Below are 25,492 nucleotides of genomic sequence, written 5' to 3' on the forward strand. Positions count from 1 at the left end.
GGATCCGCCTTTCATGTTATGTAGGGCTCCTCGACAATCTCCCCTTTCTGACCTATCTTTATTATATTCTGACATTCCTTTTTTATCATGTTTTGGGAGATGTTTTGATGGCTTCTCCTTAAGTGGCATTATTCCATGTTCGTGTCAATTCCTACAAGATTGTGTCAACACTATACTCGGAAGGGTCACCATATTTAATTCTCTTTATTGTGTACACCTTCTAGTTGTCTCTATATCTTGACATCTGTATTAACTCCACACATTTGGCCACCTGTCATGGTTGATTGGGTTGGGAGGAGGCACTGCTGACGGGTCTTATTGTGCTGGGTGGTATGGATATCCTGGATTCAGACACGTCGGCCTAGGAGGTGTACATTAAGGCCACCATGGAGGCTGAGTCACTCCAACATAATGGTTATGGAGGTGGGTGCCGAAGTGGCACACAATCACTTGATGACTGGCACAACATTCTAGGGGATGTATCTGTGCTAGATGGGGACCATGCGTCCCTTGATCCGTGGGGTGGCACTCATGCAAGGCATGAACGAAGATTCGGGCATCAGGCTCGATCTATTAGAACAACGTCCCCGTCACTTGCCTTGGTTTTTTATTTTGAGAAGTTAAGTGATCGAATTACTAGTCTGTAGAAACGCACTCTTGTTGGGCGGTAGCATTTCTCAAAAAGAAGTGATTTTGACATGAGAACATGGGTAGAGAAGAAGTGGAAGTCTATCTTGGGTTATATGCCGATGGTTGTGAGGTTTCTTCGGGGCTGGTATAGCTTCCATTTCCTTAGCCAAGAAGACCTGCAGAAGATTAAATCTATCCCGTGGATTGACAGGCACAGTTTTCTGGAACTCCACTCTTGGTTTATTGGATTCAACTCCCTTAACAAAACCCCGCAGAATAAGATAATTTGGGTGAAGTTACCTAGCCAGGCTATCGATCTATGGACAAATTAGGCTTTGGAGGATATTGGTAACGCTATCGGGAAATTTGTGTATGTGGATCCTCAGTGCCTGGGGGCCCCTGATAAATGAGTTGCATGGATTCTTATTGAGAGAGAATATAGAGGGGGCTTCCCTGATCATATTGGGCTTCACTGGGGTGAGACTAACCTTACTCAAAGGTTGGATTATTGGGGGGTGTTGTTTCGATGCTCTTTTTCCCATCACACTGGGCATGTCTTGGCTAATTGTCTGCAGCACAAGGGTGGCAGATCCAATGGATGGAATTGTATGGGGGCACCAAAAAAACTGCATTGAGGTGTTGATTTTCACTGGGGCAAAGGTCCATGTCGATATTTAGGTACATATCATGGTTCCCATCCTCCGCATTTTTCTCTACATTGTTGGGTTGTGTTATATTCTTTTATATTAAGTGGGTGAACCTACGTATGGTTTTGTGCATGGTTTTCGCACACGGTTTTGGGCGCGATGGTTTTTGGTCCATGGTATTGGATTCTTCAACATGTATATATATGTATTGTAACATATGAAAGGAACATAATGAAAAATCAAGCTGGTAGTCCCGGTTTTGGGATCCAGGGGAAAATCTATGTGTATATTTGTTTTATGTGTTATTCTCTCACCTTTTTTTATTTTCTATTTTTTAGAATTCTTACGCAGGTAATTTCAATACGGGGTTAAAACCTACAATTGGAATTAGAGTTGTTTTGGCTTCAAGGGGATGCCTTTGTTGCTGAGGGGTTTCGCTCGGGCTGTGGTAGACCCTGTACATTGAGAGATCTGTGGGATCTATTCTGGTAGTGAAAGAAGATGGCGAGCAGTGGAAAGATAGAGATCGAGAAATTTAATGGTCAGAGTTTTGAGTTATGGAAACTCAAGATGGAGGATCTATTGGTAGATAAAGATCAGTGGATCGCAGTAGATCCGGGTACTAAACCAACGAGAGTGTCCAATGAAGAATGGAAGAAGTTGGATCGGAAGGTAAAGAGCACAATACGATTGTGTGTCTCAGATTCAATATTGTTGAATGTATCAGGGGAAGTTATGACTAAGGCTTTATAGGTCAAGTTAGGGACTTTGTACCAATCTAAGTCTCTGGTGAATAAACTATTCATATGGAATAAGCTGTATAACCTGAGGATGAAAGATTGAGACTCGGTGACAGAACATCTGAACGCATTTAACATTGTGGTAAGTCATTTATTATCTATTGATACGAAAATTTTAGATGAAGGTAAGTGCATCAGCTTGTTGTGTTCTCTACTAGATTCGTGGGATAGTCTGGTTATTGCAATAGGTAGTAATGCAACTACCTTGCAGTTTGATGAAATAGTCTCCTCCTTACTAACGGAGTAGATATGATGAAAATATATGGAGAGCCAGAATGGTGATGCCTTATCTATACGAGGACGGTCCCAGAACAGAAACAAAATAAGTCATCGAGTGGGAGATCTAAATCTGGAGGGAGATCTAAATCTCCAGGAAAACCTGTAAATGTGTGCTAGAAATGTGGAAAGGAAGGGCACTACAAAAGGGACTGTAAATTTAAAGCTCCTGACAAAGGAAAGGGATCAGATGATGCTCCTTCTGCAGAGGTGAAAACCATCTCAGATGAAGGTGGGGATGTGTTCTTGGCTTCTTCAAGTACACATGTAGATCATGAGGTATGATTGATTGACTTAGGTGCATCCTTTCACTTCACTACCCATAGAGAGTGGTTCTATGAGTATAAGAAATATGATGGTGGTGATGTCTTCTTGGGGGATGACAGGAAGGCTAGAATCATTGGTCACGGAAAAGTTAAGTTGAAGTTGCAAGGTGGAAGGATTAGAACACTTCCGAATGTTCTGCATATTCTTGCATTAGTCAAAAATCTGATTTCTGTAAGAAAGGTGGATGATGCAGGTGTAAAAACAGTGTTCGAGAAAGGTACCTGCAAGATGGTCTGGGGAGCACTGTTATTGATACGAAAGAGTTTGGATTGGAACTCTTTACAAGCTACAACGTAACACTGTTATTGATGGGTGCAACAGCTCTATGGTTCCTGAAAGTGGAGTAGAAAATCTAGTGGTCTCTGGAGAAAAGACCATGCTATAGCATCAAAGGCTTGGACATATTGGAGAGAAGGGCCTTCGAATAATTCATGGTAAAGGTATGGTAGAAGGTATGACTAATAGCTCTCTGGATTTTGATTTCTGTGAAAATTGTGTATATGGGAAGCAAAATCGGGTGAGTTTCCCCTCTGGTGGTAATAGGGCGAAACAAATATTAGAGCTTGTGTACAGTCATGTGTTTGGACTTGTGAAGGTTCCGTAACTGGGTAAGTCTGTGTAATATGTATCATTTATAGATGGTTTCTCAAGGAATACATCGATATATTTCCTCAAGAAGAAATATGAAGTCCTTGACAAGTTTTAAAGAGTTTAAAGGTGCTGAGGAAAGATAATGGTGGCGAGTTTTGCAGCAAGGAATTTGAAGAATTCTGTAAGAAGTGTGGTATAGCATGACAGGAGACTACTCCATACACACCTAAGAAAAATGGAGTTGTAGAAAGAATGAACAAGACATTGATGGAAAGGGCAAGAAGCATGCTCAATGGTGCCGGGTTAGGACAGGAATTCTGGGCAGAGGTGGTGGAGACAACATTTTACCTGGTCAACAAATCACCTTCATCAGCATTGGAGAATAAGACTCCACAAGAGGTATGGACTGGTAAGAAACCCTCCCTTTCACATTTGAGGTATTTGGATGTGATGCATATGTACATGTTCCAAAGGAGAAAAGAACAAAGTTGGATAGTAAATCTGAAAAGTGCACTTTTATTGGGTATAAGGATGTTTTTAAAGGGTTATAAGCTTTGGAACCCAGTAACAAGGAAGGTTGTGTACATCTGAGATGTGGTGTTTAGAGAGGTGAATTTTTTTATTAAACATGAAGTCCCATCAAAGGAACTTGAGAAGATAGAGTTTGAGCTAAAGAAGGAAGAATCTGACTCTACAGCAGAAGAGGAATTAGAAGATGAAGAGCCACAAAATTGGGGCTATGAGAAGATCAATTCAAGAAAGAAGGAAACCAGAAAGGTATAGTCCATTTGCTTTCTGTTCAAATTTTTCTTTATCTATTACTGATGATGATCCCAGAACTGTGAACGAAGCTGTAGATTCAGAGGATGGAAAACTCTGGAAAGAGGCCATCATTGATGAAATGCATCTTTGCACAAAAATGAGGCTTGGGATCTCGTGGAGTTGTTTCCTGGAAGGAAACCCATTGGAAGAAAATGACTATTCAAGAAGAAGACAAATACACAAGGAAAGGTGGAGAAATACAAAGCTCGGTTGGTAGCACAAGGTTATTCCTAGGTGTCGGAAATTGATTTTGGTGATATTTTTTCTCCTATTTCCAAGGTAGCTTCTATTAGATTACTTTTATTTGTTGCTGCTGCTTTTGATTTTGATGTAGAACAGATGGATGTGAAGACAACATTTCTTCATAGGGATCTGGAAGAGGATATCTACATGAAGCAACCTGAAGGCTTTGTGGTGAAGGGTAAGAAAGAACTGGTACGCAAGTTAAACAAGTCTATGTATGGGCTAAAACAGTCACCAAGGATGTGGTATCAGAAATTTGATACATTTATATGGGGACTTAGCTTCACCATAAGAAAAGCAGATCACTATCTGTATTTTAAATTAATTGGTGACAGTTTTATTTATCTGGTCTTGTATGTGGATGACATGTTGCTAGTTGGAAATGACAAAGAAATTATCCAGGATTTGAAGACCCAATTGTCCTCCAAATTCGACATGAAAGATCTTGGTGCTAAAAACTATATTTTGGGCATGGATGACATGTTGCTGGTTGGAAATGACAATGAAATTATCCAGGATTTGAAGACCCAATTGTCCTCCAAAATCGACATGAAAGATCTTGGTGCTAAAAACTATATTTTTGGCATGGAAATTAAAAGAGATCGGGCAAAGAGGAAGCTCTCATTAAACTAGACGAAGTATGTCGAGACAATATTGCAGAGGTTTAATATGCAGGATAGTAAACCGGTGAAGGTTCCTATTCCTGTAGGTGTAAAGTTATCTACTGAATAGTGTCCCAAGACACAAGAAGAGGAAGAGGACATGTCCCGTGTTCCATATGAAAGTGCAGTCAGTAGTCTGATGTATGTGATGGTCTGTACTAGACCAGACATTGCACATGCAGTGGGAGTATTGAGCAGGTTTATGTCAAAACCAGGGAAGGAGCATTGGATAGCAGTGAAGTAGGTTTCAGGTATTTGCGTGGAACTAGCGATTATGGTTTGTGCTACCAAGGAAGATTAGGATTGGATAGAGTTTTGGATATTTGTGGCTTTGTTGATGCAAACTAGGCTGGAGATCTAGATTAGAGAATATCTACAAGTGGGTATGTGTTTAACCGATTTGGAGGTGCAGTCAGTTGGATGAGTAAGAAACAATCTGTAGTGGCACTATCAACTACAGAGGAAGAATACATGGCAGCCACTGATGCAAGCAAGGAAGAAGTTTGGTTGCAGAGATTGTGTTCAGGTATGGGGTTAGTACAAGGAGCTAGAAGGATAGATTGTGACAGCGAAAGTGCAATTTTCTTGGCAAATAACCCTGCTTACCATTTAAAGACATAGCACATTGATGTTTAGTATCACTTTGTGAGGGATATGATAGAAGACAAAAAGGTGTTGTTGGTAATGGTACTTTGAAGAATACTACAGATGCATTGACAAAATTTGTGAGCTCTGAGAAGTTCTCTTGGTTTAGAGAAACAATGGGCGTTGCAGGGCTGGATAAATGACTAAGCTCTCATGTGGTCCCCTGTGGAAAGAAAACAACAAGTGGGAGAATGTTGGGATGTGATGTGTTATATTCTTTTATATTAGGTGGGCGAACCCACCTATGGTTTTCTGCATGGTTTTCGCACATAGTTTTGGGTGCGATGCTTTTCAGTCCATGGTATTGGATGCTTCAGCATGTATATATATGTATTGTAACATATGAAAGGAACATAATGAAAAATCAAGCTGGTAGTCTCGGTTTTGGGATCTAGGGGAAAATATTTGTGTATATTTGTTTTATGTGTTATGCTCTCGCCTTTGTTTATTTTCTGGTTTTTAGAATTCGTATGCAAGTAATTTCTCTATGGGGTTAAAACCTACATACATGGATCGTCACAATATGGAACTTCTCTCGTCACCATCTCGTCATCACCCTTTTCCTCTGAGAAATCAGATTTTGCTAGATCTAGCTATCCTGGTCAGCTAGTTTGACCTCCATCCTCGAGTCTCACTTCTCCTGGTCATGATATTCCCAAACTGTTTCAGGCACATGACATCCCATCCACATCATATGTGACCTATATTCTGTCTCTGTCGCGTATCCCTAAATCACAGGGTCTACGAATTAGTAGTAGCCCCCCCATCACCCCGCTGGCCTCTCCTACCAACTCCGTGGGTAGTGATTTAGACTATATTCTACACAGGAAAACCCTTGACTTATGGTCTCTTACCATACATAAGCCATCAGGCATATCTTCTCCCCATATCAGTCCCACCTCGGCTGGGAACATTACTATCAGACGTAAGAACAACCGTGGAAGTCACCATTTTAGGGGTCGTGCCAGACATAATATTTCAAATTCTCCTATTGATAGATTTCTTGTAGATGTGCCTATTATTGATGTACCTACCACTTGGGCCCTTGGAGCATGGATGCCCGCATAGGGTGTGCCATGACTTCTATCTTATCGCTTAATATTCGGGGATTGGGAACCCCCTCTAAGTTCCTAGCTCTTAAGCATATTTTTCTTTCTGTACATCCTTGTATCATTTTACTTCAAGAAACCATGCATTCGGTTTCTCACGTTGTTGATTACTTCCGGAAAATGTTCCCGGAATGGTACATTGTTGCCATTGCTATAGCTGGTCTATCTGGAGGTCTTGTGGTATTATGGGATCCTCACTGGGTTCATGCAAAAACCTTTTCATGTTCGGCCAAAATCTTAATTGAAAGTTATTTTCACAGGCAAAGGGACTGTATTCACATATTGAACCTATATGGTCCATATAGGAACATGATGGTATTCTGGGAAAAACTATTTGCTTCTAGTATTATGAACCTTGCTTCTCTGATTATCGCGGGGGATTTTAATTGCACTATTGGACTGGACAAAGTATGGGGGAGGTCTAGGAAAATTGACCCAATGGCAGGTTTGATTCGTGAGGCTATTATTGAGCATAATTTTATTGATTTATGTCCATCGAAGTTAGTTCCCACCTGGGATAATGGTAGAAAAGGTGAGGCATACATTGCAAAAAGGCTAGATTGCTTTATCCTTCACGAGATCTTGATGGAGCGCCTGGGCAATGCACATTCGGAAGTTATCAACAATTACCTCTCTGATCATAGGCCCATTACCTTGCATTGGCGGGCAGGTGGTTATAGGTATGGGTTGCCATTTAAATTTAATCGAACATGGCTAGAAGATCAAGATTTCAATGCTTTTGTTCATATGATATGGACTCGGGCTCATATATCGGGGACTTCCCCTATGGAACATATTCTAGAAAAGTTGGGCATCCTTCGAAGGGAAGTAAAATCATGGAAAAAATAGAAGGTTAAGGAACAACAGAAGGAGCTCAGGGTAATCCAATGGGAACTGGACTCGTTATTGCCCTGGTTGATTTCGCATTCACTTCCAGTGAATATCAGGACTCGTATTCATGAATTAGAACACAAGAAAAAGGGTATCTTAACTGTTATAGAAGCTGCATGAAGTTTGAAGAGTCGGGCAATATGGATAAAAGAAGGTGAAAAAAACAAAAAGTTCTTTCATCGCTATGCAAATCATAGGCGCAATATCAACTCCATTTGGGAAATATATGATGTAGATGGTAAGTGCTTCCAGTCGCAGGAGGAGATAAGTGGTGCAGCTATTACACACTTCCAAAGTGCATATGATCATAAAGGGGTGGCTGATGCGGATGATATGTTATGGGCTATTGACCTATACCCGATTATGTTCGATTCCGACGATAATGAAAATCTTTTTAAGGTGGTCTTTGAAGATGAACTGCTGGAGGTGTTAAAAACCTTCAAGCAGGATAAAATCCCGGGCTGGACGGGTGGTCAGCTGAAATTTTTACTCACTTTTTTTTATATATTTAAAAGTGATCTTATGAAAATGGTGGAGTCAAGGATCATGGGGAAATCCATCTGCACATAAATTCTACATATATTTCTCTCATTCCAAAGCATCTCCCATCATCGACTTTTAATGACTATAGGCCCATTTCACTATGTAATCTTATTTATAAGATCATTTTCAAAACCATAGTTGTCCGGATGTGGAGCATATTGTCAAAGTTTATTTCACCCGAGAAATATGGGTTTTTACAGGATCGACAAATTCATGATGCCATTTCCATTGCTCAGGAATGTATGCATTCGATACATACAAAGCACATAAATGCTGCCATTATGAAGGTGGATCTTCAGAAGGCGTATGACTGTTTGGATTGGGGCTATCTGCAACTGGTCCTGTACAAAATCAGATTGCAACCCAGATGTGTGAATTGGGTCATGGCATGTGTTTTGAATATAAACTATGCAGTCATTATCAATGGATACCCTACCCACTTTTCAAGGCTAGACGAGGACACAGGGGCTTCACTCAATGAACCTCTGACATATCACGTGCATTCGTGGCATATTAAACAATACCCTTAATTTGACTACATATCGAAAAATACCTCTAAAAATCACATTATTTAACCCCCTACCAATGCAAACCTGATACATCTTCCCAATTTAAAAACCCCTACTTTCACTAGATATTGTAGGTATCCATTTTTTTCATTAACATTTTTTGTACCCCTTTATATTTTTCATTAACTTTGGACTCCATTTTTTATACCTACTAATATAAAAGCCCTCTCCCCTCTATATATCCCCTAATATATTATGTCATTTTTCCTCAATAAATATCCCCCAATATGAACCCACGTGGTATGGTATTGCTCCCCAAGTGAAGTCCCTGTGGACGAGGACTGTCATAGGGCTACTCTCTCTCTCCTCTCCTGTTCATCTTGGCTATGGACGGCTTGAGTTTACGAATCAAAAAATTGGTGGACGAAGAACAAATTCTGGCACTGGTAATGGGGAACAATATCAAAATTTCTCATGGTTTTTTTGTTGATGATGTGCTCATCATGGCTATGCTGAATCGTCTTACATGGCTGAATCTTTTTCATATATTTAAAAAATTTGCTAATGCTACTGGCTTGAATATGAATTTGCGCAAATCTATAGTATATCATGATTTGGGTGATATGGAAGTCATTGATTATATTAAAAATATCTTTGGTATTGAACTAGAATCAATGCATAATGGTATGTAGTATCTCGGTTATCACATAAAACCAAACTACTATAGAAACATTGATTGGCAATGGCTGGTCGACCGGTTCTTCAAACGAGTTTCTGGATGGGAATTCTGTTGCTTGTCTCTGGGTGGCCGCGTGATTCTCACACAGGTTGTTCTTACCCAACTGGGGGTATATTGGGCACACTTATTTCACATCCCCATGGCCATCATTAATAGCATAAATCACATTATTGCCAATTTTATATGGGCTGGTAGCAATGGACAGAATAAATTCCATTTGTCCAAATTGTCTCAAATTGCCTACCCAAAAATATTGGGGGGATGGGGTATATTGAATCTAAAATCATTTGGATCTTCGCTGCTGGTAAAGTCCCTATGGCGAGCTATCTTTGGGTCTGGTATATGGAGCAAGGTGATCAGACAAAAATATATGAAAAACCAGGATTTTCTATATTGGTTCCGCAAGCACAATATTGGCATATCAAGTGGATCGGCCATATGGCGTAGTATGCAAAAGGTTTCAAATTTTTTTATACAACATTTGGTGTGGAATATGGGATTGGGCACTCTATCATTATTGGGGTGGATCATATTCTAGGAGCAGGCGGGGATTGTTGTGTATCTAATTCATTACTTGCTTTTCTATATGGAAAAGGCATATATTTCTGGAACCAACTAATTAATTCATGGCAGGAAAGATCCCCCATATGGAAAACACCACAAGAACTGGGGATGGTTGGTAATCTAGCTATGGAATGGAAGAAAATTAGTGTTGGCTATAAAGCACTGGGTATATGCTGGGAGGAACAATGTGATAAACTGATGTGGTCGGGAAGAATGAAGTCCGGAAATATTATGGTGGCTGACGTATATATTTCACTATGTGGTCGAGGTGGCAGGTGTATGGAGAATCTGATTTTGTTTGCCCTCTGGAAAAATCATATCCCTATCAAAATCATCTTGTTCTCATGGTTAGTATACCACAACAAGAACCTCACTTGGGAGAACTTGCAAAAGCGACAATGGCATGGGCCAAGCATATGTGTGATTTGCAAATAGGAGGGGAAAACAATGATCATCTGTTCCTCAAGTGTCATCATGTGATCCAGGTATGGAAAAAATTAGCAATGCATTATGGTTTTCCATATAATCATTTTCTTGACATTGCAGATTGTATGGGGTGGTGGAATAAACATAAACCTGCCTGGAGGATCATTCCGCTCTTTTTCTTTTGGACTATATGGAAATGGAGAAATAAATCCATATTTGAGAACATGGCCGAGGATTTCAGACTGGTATATGAAAAGATTATATCATTATATACATTGTTTCCTGTACAAGAAAATGTTCCAAAAGAAAAGCAACAAAGGAGAAACTGCCCTCTCATGGTGTACCTGATTTTTTTTTTTTTTTTTTATGGCATGGCACAAAATAATGTCTGCGGCTATGGATTCTGGATAGAAATATCAAAGGATTTACAATACAGAGTCCACTGGAATGTTGGTATGGGAACAAATAACAAGGCTGAGGCAATGGCTCTATGGGGCATCTTATGGCTCACAAAATTTCTCAATATCCCCGAGATCCATATATATGGGGATTCAAATATTATCCTGGATCATGTAAAGGGTAAGGCACAGATCAAACAATCAACTCTTCTTGGTTGGTTAAGGATAATTGAATGTCTTTGGTCACAGCTAGGGAGGCCTCCAATCAATCACACTAGCAGAGAACATAATCAGCTTGCAGATGAGCTCTCAAAGAAAGGACTGCAAGGAATTGTGGGAGAAGTGCAGATGGATATAGTCATGGAAGATAATAGTATAGGTGTAGTGGAGTTCACATTTCCTGGATAGCCTTTACAAATAGTCTATAATCTTTTTTGTATACAAGTTTTGTTTTTTTGTATGTTACAGGTAAAAAGTGGAATCAGAGGGCGATATAGTTACTTTTTAATTTTCACCATGAATTTGAGTTGATATGGTTTCAACACAAAGCTATTTTGATAGAATTAACTATTTATATAATTTCTAATATACCTGTTATATTTCCATATGCCACTCTTATCTGGTTTCTCACACTGTATGTACATGACTGTATATTTTCTCTTTATTGGGGTTGGTTGAACAAGCAGCCAAGATTTTCTGGGTTTTATGATGATTCAAGAAAAGGAATGTTGCTATGATGTACATGGTCCATTTGATTAATACAAATATAGATTTTTTCATGCTGAAAAAACTGAATTGGCAACATAATTTGTGTCGCATTAACATGATATGTTTTAATCTAGGTGAATGGAAATTGATTCAATTGCATAATAAGGAGGAAAGAAAAAATCGTCAACATGTTGGTCCTAGATATTAAATTAATATGTTAGTAAGTAAATAGCTTAGCAAGTTCATCAAATAAGTGAATGGGAATTATGAAAAAGGCTTGAGTTATGTTGTAACATAATTATTTCTCTTTACTGGTGGTAATTTTTTTTTGAACGTATTACTAACACAATCATATAAATTAAATGACTAATAAATGTTGATAAACATCAATCCATAATAAACTTCAAAGAACTTAGTAAATGATATATCTCATGTTGTTAACACTAAAAAAATCATCAAAGCTAACTAAATTATAAATTTATTTTAAATTAATAATAATTAAAAAATTAATATATAAGTTAAGCATACATACATTTACAAAAACATGTAACAAGATTCTGAACCATGAGATTTTCTCTCACTTTATCTCGAAGATTCTTAATCTAGAAATATGCTTTGTTACAATACCATAGCTTATCAATAATACCTACCCAAAAAATATAGCTCACTTCATATGAAACTAGTTTATATAAAAAAAAAAAATCAATTTAATTAAAAAGGTAAAAATGTTATAACTACTTTAGAGATAAATCTAAATCTTTGATTTGTTTATATTATTATGATTATTCTAGAATATTTTGCAGACATTAAAACTCTACTATCAACCTAAGAATTATTGATAATTAAATTAGAATTCTTAAAATCCTATTTCAAAAATAGACACGCCTATCCACTTAACAATAATAAAAAGTCATTAAAAACACAACGTTAATTTTGTGCATGACTTTTATCCATAAGCAAATCATTAACACCTTATAAAGTGAACATGCAAAAACATATTTAAATAAGATATATATATATTATATATATATTTTTTTTTTTTAAATAACAACATGATAAAAATATAAACATGTCAGGCCAAGAGGTAACTCCTTAATGAAAATTGTGTTTCTTCGTTAAAATTGCTCATGGTTATATAGAAGGGGGGAGAGACTCTTGGGCTTCACCTCCCAGTGTCTTTTCATTTTCCTATTCTCCATTATTTACTATTTATATTGTTTACAAATCATCACCCAATCCCAATGATTAGGTGTCAACATTCCCCCCCTTAATCTGAAAGGATGTTAGTGAGTCGAAGCATTGTTCTGAATCTTTCGAACTTTTCTCTTCCAATCACTTTGGTGAAGATGTCTACAATCTACCCATCAGTGGAACAATGGCATAGATGGATTGTCTTGGCCTCAACATGATGTCGAATCAGATGGTATTTTCTATTTATGTGCTTCGTTCGATCATGGAGCTTTGGGTTCATGGCCAACTTTATTATAGAGGTGTTGTCAATCATGAGTGGAGTTGAATGTACTTGTTTTACCTGCAAATCTTCTAGAATTTTCCTGAGCCACACAATTTATTTTGTTAACTCAGCTGCTACCACATATTCTGTGTCTATTGTGGAATCTGCTGGAACTGATTGTTTGTGTGATCTCCAGGAGACAGCTCTTGATCCAAGACTCATAGCATAACCTAAAGTAGATAACCCGGTTTCTTTGTCTCCATCGAAGTCTAAGTCAGAGTATCCAATCAAGCTGAAGTCGCCTACCTGTGTATACTTGAGTCCAAAGTCTTGGATTCCATTCAAGTACTTTATAACTCTTTTTGCAACATACCAATGTTCCTTACAAGGCTTTTGCATAAACCTGGAGAGGATTCCAACAACAAATGAAATATTTGGTCTGGTAGTCATCAGGTAGATGAAGCTTCCTACAAGCTATATATACCTTGTTGCATCCTCAAATGCTTTTCCTTCAATGGATCTGAGCTTTAAGTTTTTTTTCCAATGGAGTAGTCAAAGGATTGCACTTAGCCATGCCAAACCTATTTAACATATCTCCAATGTACTTCTTTTGAGAGAGGAATATATATTTCAGATGTTGAGTTACTTTAATACCAAGATAGTAGTGAACATAGCCCAAGTCAGTCATTTCAAAACCTTTCCTCAATTCCTTCTTTATGGATGCAATGTAGCTCTCATTGTTCCCTGTCATCAAAATATCATCTACATATACCAGAAGATAAACAACTATTTTGCCAACTTTCTTGACAAACAAAGTTACATCATCAAGATCATAATGTTTTAAGTTGAGTTTCAGAAGATGCTCAGTTAACTTTTCATATCAGGCTCACAGTGCTTGCTTGAGGCTATACAAGGATTTCATAAGTTTTCATACATTATGTTCATGTCCCTTCACAACAAATCCTTCTGGCTGGGATATAAAACATTTTCTTTCATATCTCCATTCAAGAAAGAAATTTTTGCATCCATTTGATGGACTTTCCAATCGTTTTGAGCTACCAATGTAAAGAGTGTCTGGATGGTAGCCCATTTTGTTGTGGAGGGAAAAGTCTCTTCATAATCAACCCCTTCCAATCGTTTTGAGCTACCAATGTAAAGAGTGTCTGGATGGTAGCCCATTTTTTTGTGGAGGGAAAAGTCTCTTCATAATCAACCCCTTCCTTCTGTGCAAAATCTTTTTCCACAAGCCTGACTTTGAGTCTGTTAAGTGAGCCATCAGATTTATACTTGTTCTTGTAGACCCATTTGCAGCCAATTGGTTTAGTTCCCAATGGAGGATCAACCAACTTTCGAGCGCCATTCTTTCTCAATGCATCATACTCCTTTTACATCGCTTCTTTCCATTCATCATGAGAAGCGACTTCTTTGAAGGAAGTTGGTTAAAAATATGTAGACAAATTTAGTTCACAATCATAAGAAACATCCATATCAACAGGTGAATCAGAATCATCTACATCACCTCCATTTTTCCTGGTTGAATTTCTTGTTCCTGTCGTTCCAATGTCATTAGGATGAACACTTTCAAGTGTCTTTGTCGTCCATTTTGGGGGACCTTTCTGAGATCATCTAGGCTGCTCAGTTGACTAATTTGGCACTCAATCAAGATTCAGTTTCCCAATTCTATCAATCACATCATTCAAAGTATCATCAGTGGTTGGAGCTTCATGTGGGGGAGAGAGTGCTTTAGAAGAAGATTCCACAGATTGATCTAGTATAGGAATCACCCCTTCAAGATGTGTAATCTAATTATCAAATTATTGAAATGATTTTTCATATCTGAATATATCCAAGCAATCAAGCTTCTGCTCAACAACATTGTAAGCTTTGGAAGATTCAAGAAAGATTACATATCTAGATACAAAAACTTTATATTAACTTCATCATAAAGACTGTATTCTTTGGAGGTATTTGAATACCCCAAGAAGGTACACTTACGACTCCTTGCACCAAGTTTGTTTCTTTGTACCTTTGGTATCAAGGCATAACAGGTGGAACCAAAGACCTTGAGATCCTTTGTCGAAGGAATGCTGCCATACCACATTTCATAAGGAGTCTTGTTTCTAATAGCATAGATGGAAATCTATTCTTTACATATACATCACATGGAACTGCATCAACCCAAAACATCAATTTTACATTCTTGAAAAACATCATGGAATGTACCATATTTAAGATTGTTCTATTCATTCTTTCAGCTACTCCATTCTGTTGGGGATTATAAGGCGCAGTTGTTTAATGTTTGATACCATGCTGATGAAGATAGTTTTCAAATTCATTTGAAGTGTATTCTTTTCCATTATCAGTGCGAATAGAGCCAATATGAGATTATGCATCATTTTCAATCCATGTATGAAAGTTCTTGAATGTTTGAAAAGCATCAGATTTGTTCTTCAATAAATAAACCCAACACATTCTGGTGTAGTCATCAATAAATGTCATCATATATTTATTTCCATTTGCAGAAGGAACAGGCATAGGACCACATAAATTTAAATGAATGAGTTTAAGTTTTCTATGTGATCTGAAATGTGAATCATGAAGAGACTATTTTTTATGCTTTCCTAGAATACAAGCATCACATTGCTTAAGTTTCCTAGGAATTGTATGCAAACCAATAACACCATTGTTATTCAACAAGCAAAGGTGTTCATAGTTCAGGTGTCCAAATCTAGCATGCCATAAAAGACTTGATGGAAATGTACCTTCACCATAATGAGAACTGTATGAGAAATTTTGTGCAAGAAAAGAGGTACGTTGCAGCCTCAAAAGTCTTTCTTCTTCTATACCCGTCATGACAAGTGAGTGGTTTGTTGCTTTTCTGACGTTAACCTTGCCATCAAACATATGAATGGAGTGTCCTTGCTGGCGGATGTGGACCAAGGACAACAAGTTTCTCCTCAGATGTGGGAGATATAAAACATCATGTAGAAGAAAGTCTAGAAGACTAGGCAATTTGAGCTTGATTATTCCAAGCCCTGATTGCTTAAGTTTTGATTTGTCTACAAAGTATACTACTCCATCAATATTATCAGTAAATTCTTCAAAAAAATATCTTCTAAAATTCATGTGGCAAGTTACTCCCGAATCAAGCAACCAATCATTTTTCCAAGAAGAAAGTGAAGCATTAAACAAGTCTTCATTTACTCCAATATTACAAGGTGCCACAACATAGTGAATGGATTCAGGTTCTTTACCTTTCTCTTTGTCATTGGTTTTAACTTTGGCTTGATTTATTTCCTACTCAATTTTTTCCCAGGGCAACCTGCATGTGTATGCATCATGTGATCCATCTCTATTGCAGCGTATGCAATGAAGATCATACTTTTCTCCTTGAGAGTGTCTGCCCCCCCCCCCCCCCCCCCACCTATGAAATTTCTTCTTCCTCTTCCTCTTCGACCACCTATTCCTCTAGAAGAATCTTGAGCATGATCCTTATCTCTATTTGAAAGACACACAACTTCTTCAGAAGATTGAGGAGCTGTCCAAAAGCCTTCTCTCTCAGCAAACATTTTCACAAGGGAGTCAAAGCTAATCTCTTTGAGGTTTCCATTTTCTTGCAATGACTCAAGCTAATTTGAATAAGTGGGATAAAGTTCCTTAGCAAAATCTATAAGAGGAATGTGTAGTTGAGCATTAGTGACTTCGATATCATGTGTAATAGATCTTACTTCTGATGCTAAAGCAAGAAGATCATCATTTTTCAATTCCAGGTTGAACAATTTAATCATCAATTGGACAACTTCAAGTTTAGAGTGTGAGTCACAGAGTTTCTTCAATTTATGTAAGGCTTCAAAAGCATTTGAAAATGGTGAAATATGACAACTCACATCTTCATTTATAGATGTTTCCATCAAGGCATAGGCCTTGCTATTCTTGTTTTCCCAAATGGAAAAATCCTTTTCTAAAGTGGTGTCAGAAGATCAAACACACTCTCATTTTCAATGAGTTGTGGAAAGGAGTATGTGAAACTGCACTTCTGATATAAGAAATTGAACTTTTAATAAAAAGAAATGTACTTTGATATAAGCTACAAAGGCATTACTTAGGGGATCCAATGGAAATATCTAATCCAGAAAATTAAATTTGTATCAAAAATTTTAATCCAGAAAATTAAATTTGTAACAAAAATTTTAAAATTCCACTCTTGACCACCCAAATGGAAAAATCTGTCATACAATACCTAGATACATCCCTTCTAAAAATAAAAATAAAAACTCTAACATACACTGTTCCAGGGTTACAAGATATGGAACAACTCAATTCCCAAATGGCAAAAACTGTTCAACGTATTCTAATGTGACAACCAACTATTTATGCCCATGGCCTAGAAAATATATATTCTTATTACCATGGCTTTTAAAAAAAATATATAAAAAAATGCATATATACAATGCTCACTATTCATATACTCCATACATAATATCCACGAACTCCATTCAAATTCCACGTTCTTGAAAAAGCAAAGCATATAAATTCATGCACTTTATATGTGTGCCAACCAAAAGCTTCAACGAATTTTAAAAGCATATCGGTCTTCAAAGAGGAGATATCGTGCTTCCATTGCATTAGGTCCTGGTAAGGTTTACACTCTTCCTCTGCGCCAAGTGTCTGATCTTCCTCTACATGATCCTGTAGAAATGAAGTACTACGGTTGAAGATGAACCTGTAGGTCAACTTAAAGTGAGGAGGGTTTGCAATATTTTCAATGGACTGTGTAACACGGAGTTGGGTCCGGTGGAGAGGCAACAGAGCACAGTCGAGTTGGGAGCGGTATAAACTGTGCGGAGGGTATAAACTATGTGGAGGAGCAGTGTGAGCTATGGCGCAGCGTTGCAAAAATGGTGAACGTTTCGTTCGGTAGTAGGAGCAGCGTTAATGGGGCACAACGTTATAGGGACAACATATATATATAACAAGAAGTATATGTAATGTACAGTGTGGTATGAGAATGGGATTTCGTATGGAAGTTTGGGGAGAAGGCGGTAAGTATGGCAGCCAATGAGAGGAGGGAGATTGGGACTGTTCGAACAACTGAGGAAGAGAAGCATGGTATGGGCACCGCGCAGATAAAAAAATAGTTTCACCCAACAACACAGTGAATCACCAAACATCGAAGCATTTGGAGAGCGTTATATGAGCAAACTAAAAATGTGCGTTCAACACTAAAATGGATAGAGAGTATGACAGACGGCAGAAATGGGAAGACGGTAGAAATGGGAGAAAGGGTGTTACACGGGAAGGAAAACTAAAAGTTGAGCTCGCTAGAATACCATGTCAGGCCAGGGGTGACTCCTCAATGCAAATTGCGTTTCTTCATTAAGATTTCTCATGGTTATATACAAGGAGGGAGAGCTTTTTGGGTTTCACCTCAGAGTGTGTCTTCATTTTCCTATTTTCCATTATTTACTATTTACATTATTTACAAATGTTCACCCGATCTTAATAATGAGGTGTCAAAAAAACATGCAAGAATTAATCCAAAAATATATATAAATATATTTCACATTATAGTTGCAAAATGACCTATTCATATGTTCAGATTATGAATGCACTTCAAGTTGAGCATTAGAGTGTGATAACCTCATCGCTCTCTCACACATTCACTTTCGCTTTTTCACACTCAAAACTCTTTAAAAATTATTGAACAAAACCCCGATCATCAAATATTCTAAAACTATATAATATATATCATAAAACAAAATAACCATATTAAATTGAACTAAGCATTATTTTTTCTATTCTTAAATTCATATAACGCTCACATACATAATATTAAGAATTATCTATCAAACTTAATCCATTGATGTCCATAACTCTTTTTTAATTGTTATTCCACCATCCTAGATCCATGTTAACTCCGGATCTATCAAGTGTTGAGAAAATCAAATTTCTAGAAGTGCAAACCTATTTTCTGAGTACAAAACGTGAAGAAAATTTTGCACTTCGAGAGATTTGATCCCTCTTGGAAGTTGATAGATCTGGGTTTAAGAAGGATCTAGGTCACTTTAATTCTTAATTTGTTTAAATTTTATTTTTATGTAATTTCACTAAGTCAAAATGTTTTAATTAATAAGTTTATTTTTTATTTTTATGTAATTTGATTGGGTCAAAATATTTAGATTACATGATATAAGAAGACATTACAACATCTCTTTCATATTGGGATGGAGGGTACCTCTGGCTGAAAAATGTAATAAAATAAAATTAAAAAAATATACATATTTACAAAATTTTGATTGTGAAGTGAGAGGTGGTTTTTCCACGCCCATGTTATGGTATGGTTAATAATATCCATGGTAAAGTGGGATGAGTATCCATGGTTTAAAATCTTGTTATATTATAAGTATTATTTTGATTGTGAAATAAGAGATGGTTTTTGGGCATGTGGTATTGATGAGCCATCATATTGGCCCATGGTATAGTATGGTTAATAATATTCATGGTAAAGTGGGGGTGAATATCCATGGTTAAAAATCTTGTTATATTTTAAGTATTAAGTTTTTATGTGCTTATTAATGAAATTTAAATATGGTTACAAAATTATTATTTTAATTCATATGGTAAAATGGATCTTAATTTATAGCTACTATTTATATCTGATATATTTTAATGTGATAGAGGTGTAGATATATCTCAAAAGTAATTATATATTTTTTTCTTTTAGATTTAATCAAAAAAATTTATAAAATTAAATTCAAATAAAATATTTTGATTGTGAAATGAGAGATGGTTTATGGGCATATTGTATTGATGAGTCATGATATTGGCCCATGGTATTGTAACAAAGCTTATTTACAAGTTAATAATATCTATGGAAAACATATTGTTATATTGTAAGTTTATTGTAAGTATTAAAGTTTTGATGTGCTTATTAATTAAATTTAAATATGGTTCCATTATAATTATTCTATTTTATAAGGTAAAACGGATCTTATTTTATTGTTATATATATATATATATATCTTTTTTCTAAAAATATATTATTTTTTTTAATAAAAATAAAATTACAGTGTAACACATTGACTTTTATTATTTTTATGACTTTTAACTTTTTAGGAACACTACTTTTAATCAACATGCAAATATTTACCAATCCTTTATGTATTATAAATGGACATATTAATATAAATTCAATATATAAATTGACATGTGAACTTTCTTACATTACACCTACACATCACTCCTATATCAAATTATAGAGCATCTCTCAATACAATAAAAATGAAAAATAATTCTTGCCATCGTCCTTGATAATTCTCTTAATTTTATCCCTTAACATTCATCCTTTAATATAATTGGTTAACATTCATATTCACTGCCCCTTTTTTAAACTCATCACCCAGTGTTTATGTATTTCCTTTGGGACATCGTATGATTTATTTTATTAATAAAATATATGAGACTTCTTACTTTAGTGGGCTTGGGAAAAAGGATTAATCATTTCACTGTATATTAGTTTGTATTTTTTAATATATATATATTTCTAATTAATTAATATTTTTTCTTAGAAAAACATTATTTAATTTTTGTTTATGTAAATAAGGAATACAAATTATATTTTGTAGAGTGAGTGAGTGTGTATGTAACGAGGGAAAATATATGTATAATATAAAATTTTAACTATCACAGAAGGGTAAGAAAAGTCCTAATATCAAAACCCCAAAGCCATAATCTAGCTATTGTCACAAAATACTGGCACATAGGCCTCAGACTAAAAAAAAGAGGTTGCACGCCCTCCAAGGTCCCAAGTAGGCAGCAACAAAACAAGAAAAAAAACAGACCCATAACACACAGTGAGTCTGCAAAAACACAAAAATTGCCCTAAGATACACAAGAGGCCACAAAGATGGCCCAAGATGAAAACTATGAACCCAAAAAGCTAGAGAAAAAATATTGCAGAGAAAATACTATGTGAAGAGGCCCAAAAGGGGGCATAAAATCCATGCCCTCCAATTGGAAGCACAAGTTGCATATATAAACCATAATGTGAGCCTCCTCATGGTGGCCTTGACCAATAATCTTGGGTTATTTGGAGATGATGGGGGTTCTAATGTAGAGGTTTGATCAAAGGGTACATTAGGAGATTGAGAAAAAAAAATGATCTGAAGAAAGAACCCAAAAATGATCAACCTAGTTCGAGTGGGGTGAACCACTCAAAGTATTTATTCAAAGAAAAGGTCAATATCAAGTCATATCAAAATGAGATTGATGCAATGAAGCTAAACCACTATTTTCCATAATTATAATTTTATTTTAGTGTTCATCATATAGATGAATAATAGAATATTATATTTACTTGGTTGAAATTAGAAGGTCATGCCTTGACCTAGTGGGAAAGCCACACAAATATCTTAAGGTTTTAGCAAGATCCTTTAGTGAGTAATTTGGAGGACATTAAAACAATCATAAAATGACAATTACACCCTATTCGTTATGTAGAGTACTAGTGGATCCAGTGGCACTATATCAGGAATAAGTAGGGGTAGAGTGTATAGGAGTACACCACATAGTTCAGAAAGATAGCCATAATACTATGTATCTCCCCAAATAACCGAGCTGTACTCCTAAAATATTTGGGGGGTATACACAACCATCTGCAGAAGAAAGTGATTCTATTCGAACCTATATCGATGGACAAGACTTATGTACATGCACAATACCTAGAGAACATAGGCCAAAATAAAGGCTAATCAAGTGGGTCGAAGCATAAGGAACACTAGGATGCTTCTAATGAGGGAAAGCAGTGAAAAGTAGGAAAATACAAGAAAAAACAACCATAACACATGAGTGAAAATATCCTATCAATCACTGTAAACACTATGAAATTAGTGGACATATAGAGGAGGAGTGTTGTAAGTTGCATCCAAAACTCAACCTAATGAACAAAAATAAAGATGCAAAGAAGAAGAACCTCATGGCCATTATTTCGGAAAGCTTAGACATGGATGAGAATATTTTCTAGATATCAATACAAAAGGAGGTGAATCCGGGTATCCTTCAACAATAGGAATAGAATGAAAAGAATAGATTCTTCCATATAATGATACAGGTAAAAAAGATAGATTTATTCCCTATTTTACTCAGGATTACAGGAAAATCTCACTGCAACATATATAGTCAACAAATTGGGATTGGAATTTCATCATCATCTAGGCCCATTTCCATTAGGATGGGTAAATAATGATGCATAAACAAAGGTAACAAAATAGTGTAAAATTAGATTCGCTATTAGTGATGATTTTATTAATGAAGTAGAACTAGATGTAGTTCCACTTGATGTATGTAGAGTGGTGTTTGGAAGTCCTTATATGTAAATGTGGGATTCAATATTGATGTGGATATCCAACCATTACAACATCATCTAGGATGAAAATTCTTCACCATCAACGTGCATAAGGGAGATAAAAAAATTTCATTGGTAATTGCCGACCAATCCAAGAAATTGATCAGTTCTAGCAAGAAGTTTATTCTACTATTTTTAAGAGAAAATAAGTCCATATAGAGTTAGTAATTTAAATCCATCCCTAGAGGTGTGTACTAAGAAACAAAAACATAAAGCATAATAGTTTCTACAAGAATACAATATGTGCTTTGGGAGCCTAAAGGGATACCACCCAAGAGGGAAGTAGAGCACGAGAGCTAGCTATTGTCGGACTTCCTATTTCCAAATATTTGGTTGTACAGGTAGTCCATTATAGAAGCAAGTGAGATGAAAATTTAGTTGCAAAAGCTACAAGAAAAGGGTGTCATTCAACCAAGTACCTCATCATGTGTATCACCCATCATCATCATGCTCCAGAAGGATGGAACTTGGTGGATGTGTATTGATTACAAGGCACTGAAAAAAATCATACTCAAGAACAGGTACCCCCCAGCTAAGATAGATGATTTGTTGGATCAGTTGTAGCAAGAAAAACAATTCACCAAGTTGGATTTAAAGCATGGATATCACTAGGCTCAAGTCATAGAAGACGGTACCTGGAAAATCACATTCAAAACTAGACAATGTTTGTATGAGTGGTTAACATTTTTCCTATGCAAAGCACCAACTATGTTGATGAGGATAATGCATGATATATTATGACCTTTTATAGATTCATTTGTTATTTTCTATTTGGATGATATACTGGTATACAATGCTACATGGGAGGAACACATCTCACATTTGGTGCAAGTGATAGAGACATTAAAGAATAACTAATCACTAGTGAATATCAAGAAGTGTGAGTTTGTAGAATATTCTCTAGTGTATCTGGGGTATCTGATATGTGGAGGAAAGTCAGAGATAGATCCTACCAAGATGGAGGCCATAAAGAAATGGTCAATACCAACTAATGTTTCTAAGTTCAAAATTTTAGTTTGGGGTATCATAGTGCCTGAGGAAATTCATAGCTTCTTTTTCAATAGTAACAACACCACTCTGTGCGATAACAACAAGTGGAAGGATTTTCTAGTGGGAAAGGGTCAACAATGGGCCTTTAAAGAGTTCAAGAAGAAGATTATTCAAGCACCAATTATAAGACTGTCAAACTTGCAACAACCCTTCGAAGTGGAGATAGATGCATAGTGGGTATGTTATGGAAGCATTCTTGATCCAAGGAGGAAGTCATGCATGCTACCATTATAAAGTATTTCATGGGGAAATTTTTAACTATCCTATCTATGGCAAGGAGCTCTATACCTTGGTGCAAGTTGTGGAGAAGTGGAAAAACTATATGATGTGAAAGGAGATAGTAATCCACCTATATAACCAACCACTATGGTATCTTCAGGGCTAGACTAAGCTACAACAAACTAGGTATTACAAGTGGATGGGTTTTTTACAAAAATTTCAATTAATGATAAAGTATAATAAGGGTTGCATAAACATGTTGAATGAATTGATTTCAAGGCCACCTACATCAAAGTTCATAGATTTTGGAACTATGATGCAAATGGAACCTGTTGTAGCATCCATTGTCATTTTAATTTTATTTTCAATTTTATCGCAAAAAAAAATAAAAAATAAAATATTATGTTCTAACGGAATTAAAAGAAAATGTGGAAATATGAAAGAAGTGATTCATTTTATATTATTGATGGCTTTTGAATGTGAGAAACATAGGAGAAGATCTGATCTGTTCGATTGACATGCAACAGATCTAACGGTAATCGCGTGCTAACAAGCATGGAGGATAACTCCAAAATCGAACGCGAGAAGTTATAAAACTGAGTTAAAACCTCAATTAATCGGGGACGTCTGCTTGAAAGATTCAGATCTGATGGTAATCGCGTGGTTAACTAAGACAAATTTAATCCAGAAAATGGGCACGATGGTTTATGGAATGTGATTTAGTCTGTTGAAGTCTGGATTGATCACAACCGATCATCAAGAAGGGACGAGATCCGACGGATATCGCGTCAAAAAGTGCACAGTTTTATTATGAATTTCAGACCCAAGAAGTCTATGAACTACAACTTTGTTTCCTTTCAGTTCCGTGGGGAAGCTTAAGGTTTGTGGAAAAGGCGGACCTGAAATGTTATGAACTAGAGTTTATTTCCTTTTGGGTTCTGACCATAAGCATTTAAGGAAGGATCGACGGTGATTGGTTGGGTATCTTTATGATTCTACCAATTAGAATGCTTCCGATATATACGTGGGCCATAAGGGTTTCTTTGTGTTTTTGCCAACTAGAACGCTTACGATATATACGTGGGCCCATAACCCATAGGTCCACGCATGGAATTTTGTAAAGATGCAGCTTTGCTGCGTTAAAGCAGTTTAGCCGCCATCAGGACATCTACAGGATTACAGCTTACAGAATACAGGTCCACATACTCAAGCCACAGATTCGAACAGTGAGCAGCCATCACCAGTCATATTCTAATTTCTGTCACTTCTTGCTATTTTGTTTTCTTAAGAAGAATGAGGTGTCTTTTACCCTCCAATGTAATATTATCTAATGACTTTTACTTTAGAAAGTTAGGAGATAGTTAAGAAGTTTGATAATTTTGGTGATCACCAATTGTCCCATGATGTATAAAAGGAGGCAAAATTATAGAAAAAGGCTCTGAATTTTGAAGAACCTGGAGACTAGGCTATTGTATTCTTGATAAAACCAATGATTAATGAAAGAATTAGGAGTCTTCCACACATTGTTGAGTATGATTTGTAATTTCTCTGTTATTTGTCATCATGTGTCTTCCTTTCTTTAAGTATGGTAATGAAGCTGCGGGTCTTTGTTTACTTATGTGAATGAAGTTAAAATTCCTTAAAAGAGTGCTCCTGTACTTAAAGTTCCTACTTCTACATTTCTTCTAAGTTACAAATAATAGTTTCTGTGAAAATAACATATTGTCTCTAACTTCTCAAAGTGTTACAGATAATAGTTTCTGTGAAAACAGCATATTGTCTCTAACTTCTCAAAGCATTCTTCACTCAGCATTTATATTCAGCATCATTTGGCATT

This window comes from Pinus tabuliformis, chromosome 2_2, assembly GCF_031772625.1.
Source record: "Pinus tabuliformis cultivar Carrire ecotype Pingquan chromosome 2_2, CPIR1, whole genome shotgun sequence".
In the NCBI taxonomy this organism is placed as follows: domain Eukaryota; kingdom Viridiplantae; phylum Streptophyta; class Pinopsida; order Pinales; family Pinaceae; genus Pinus; species Pinus tabuliformis.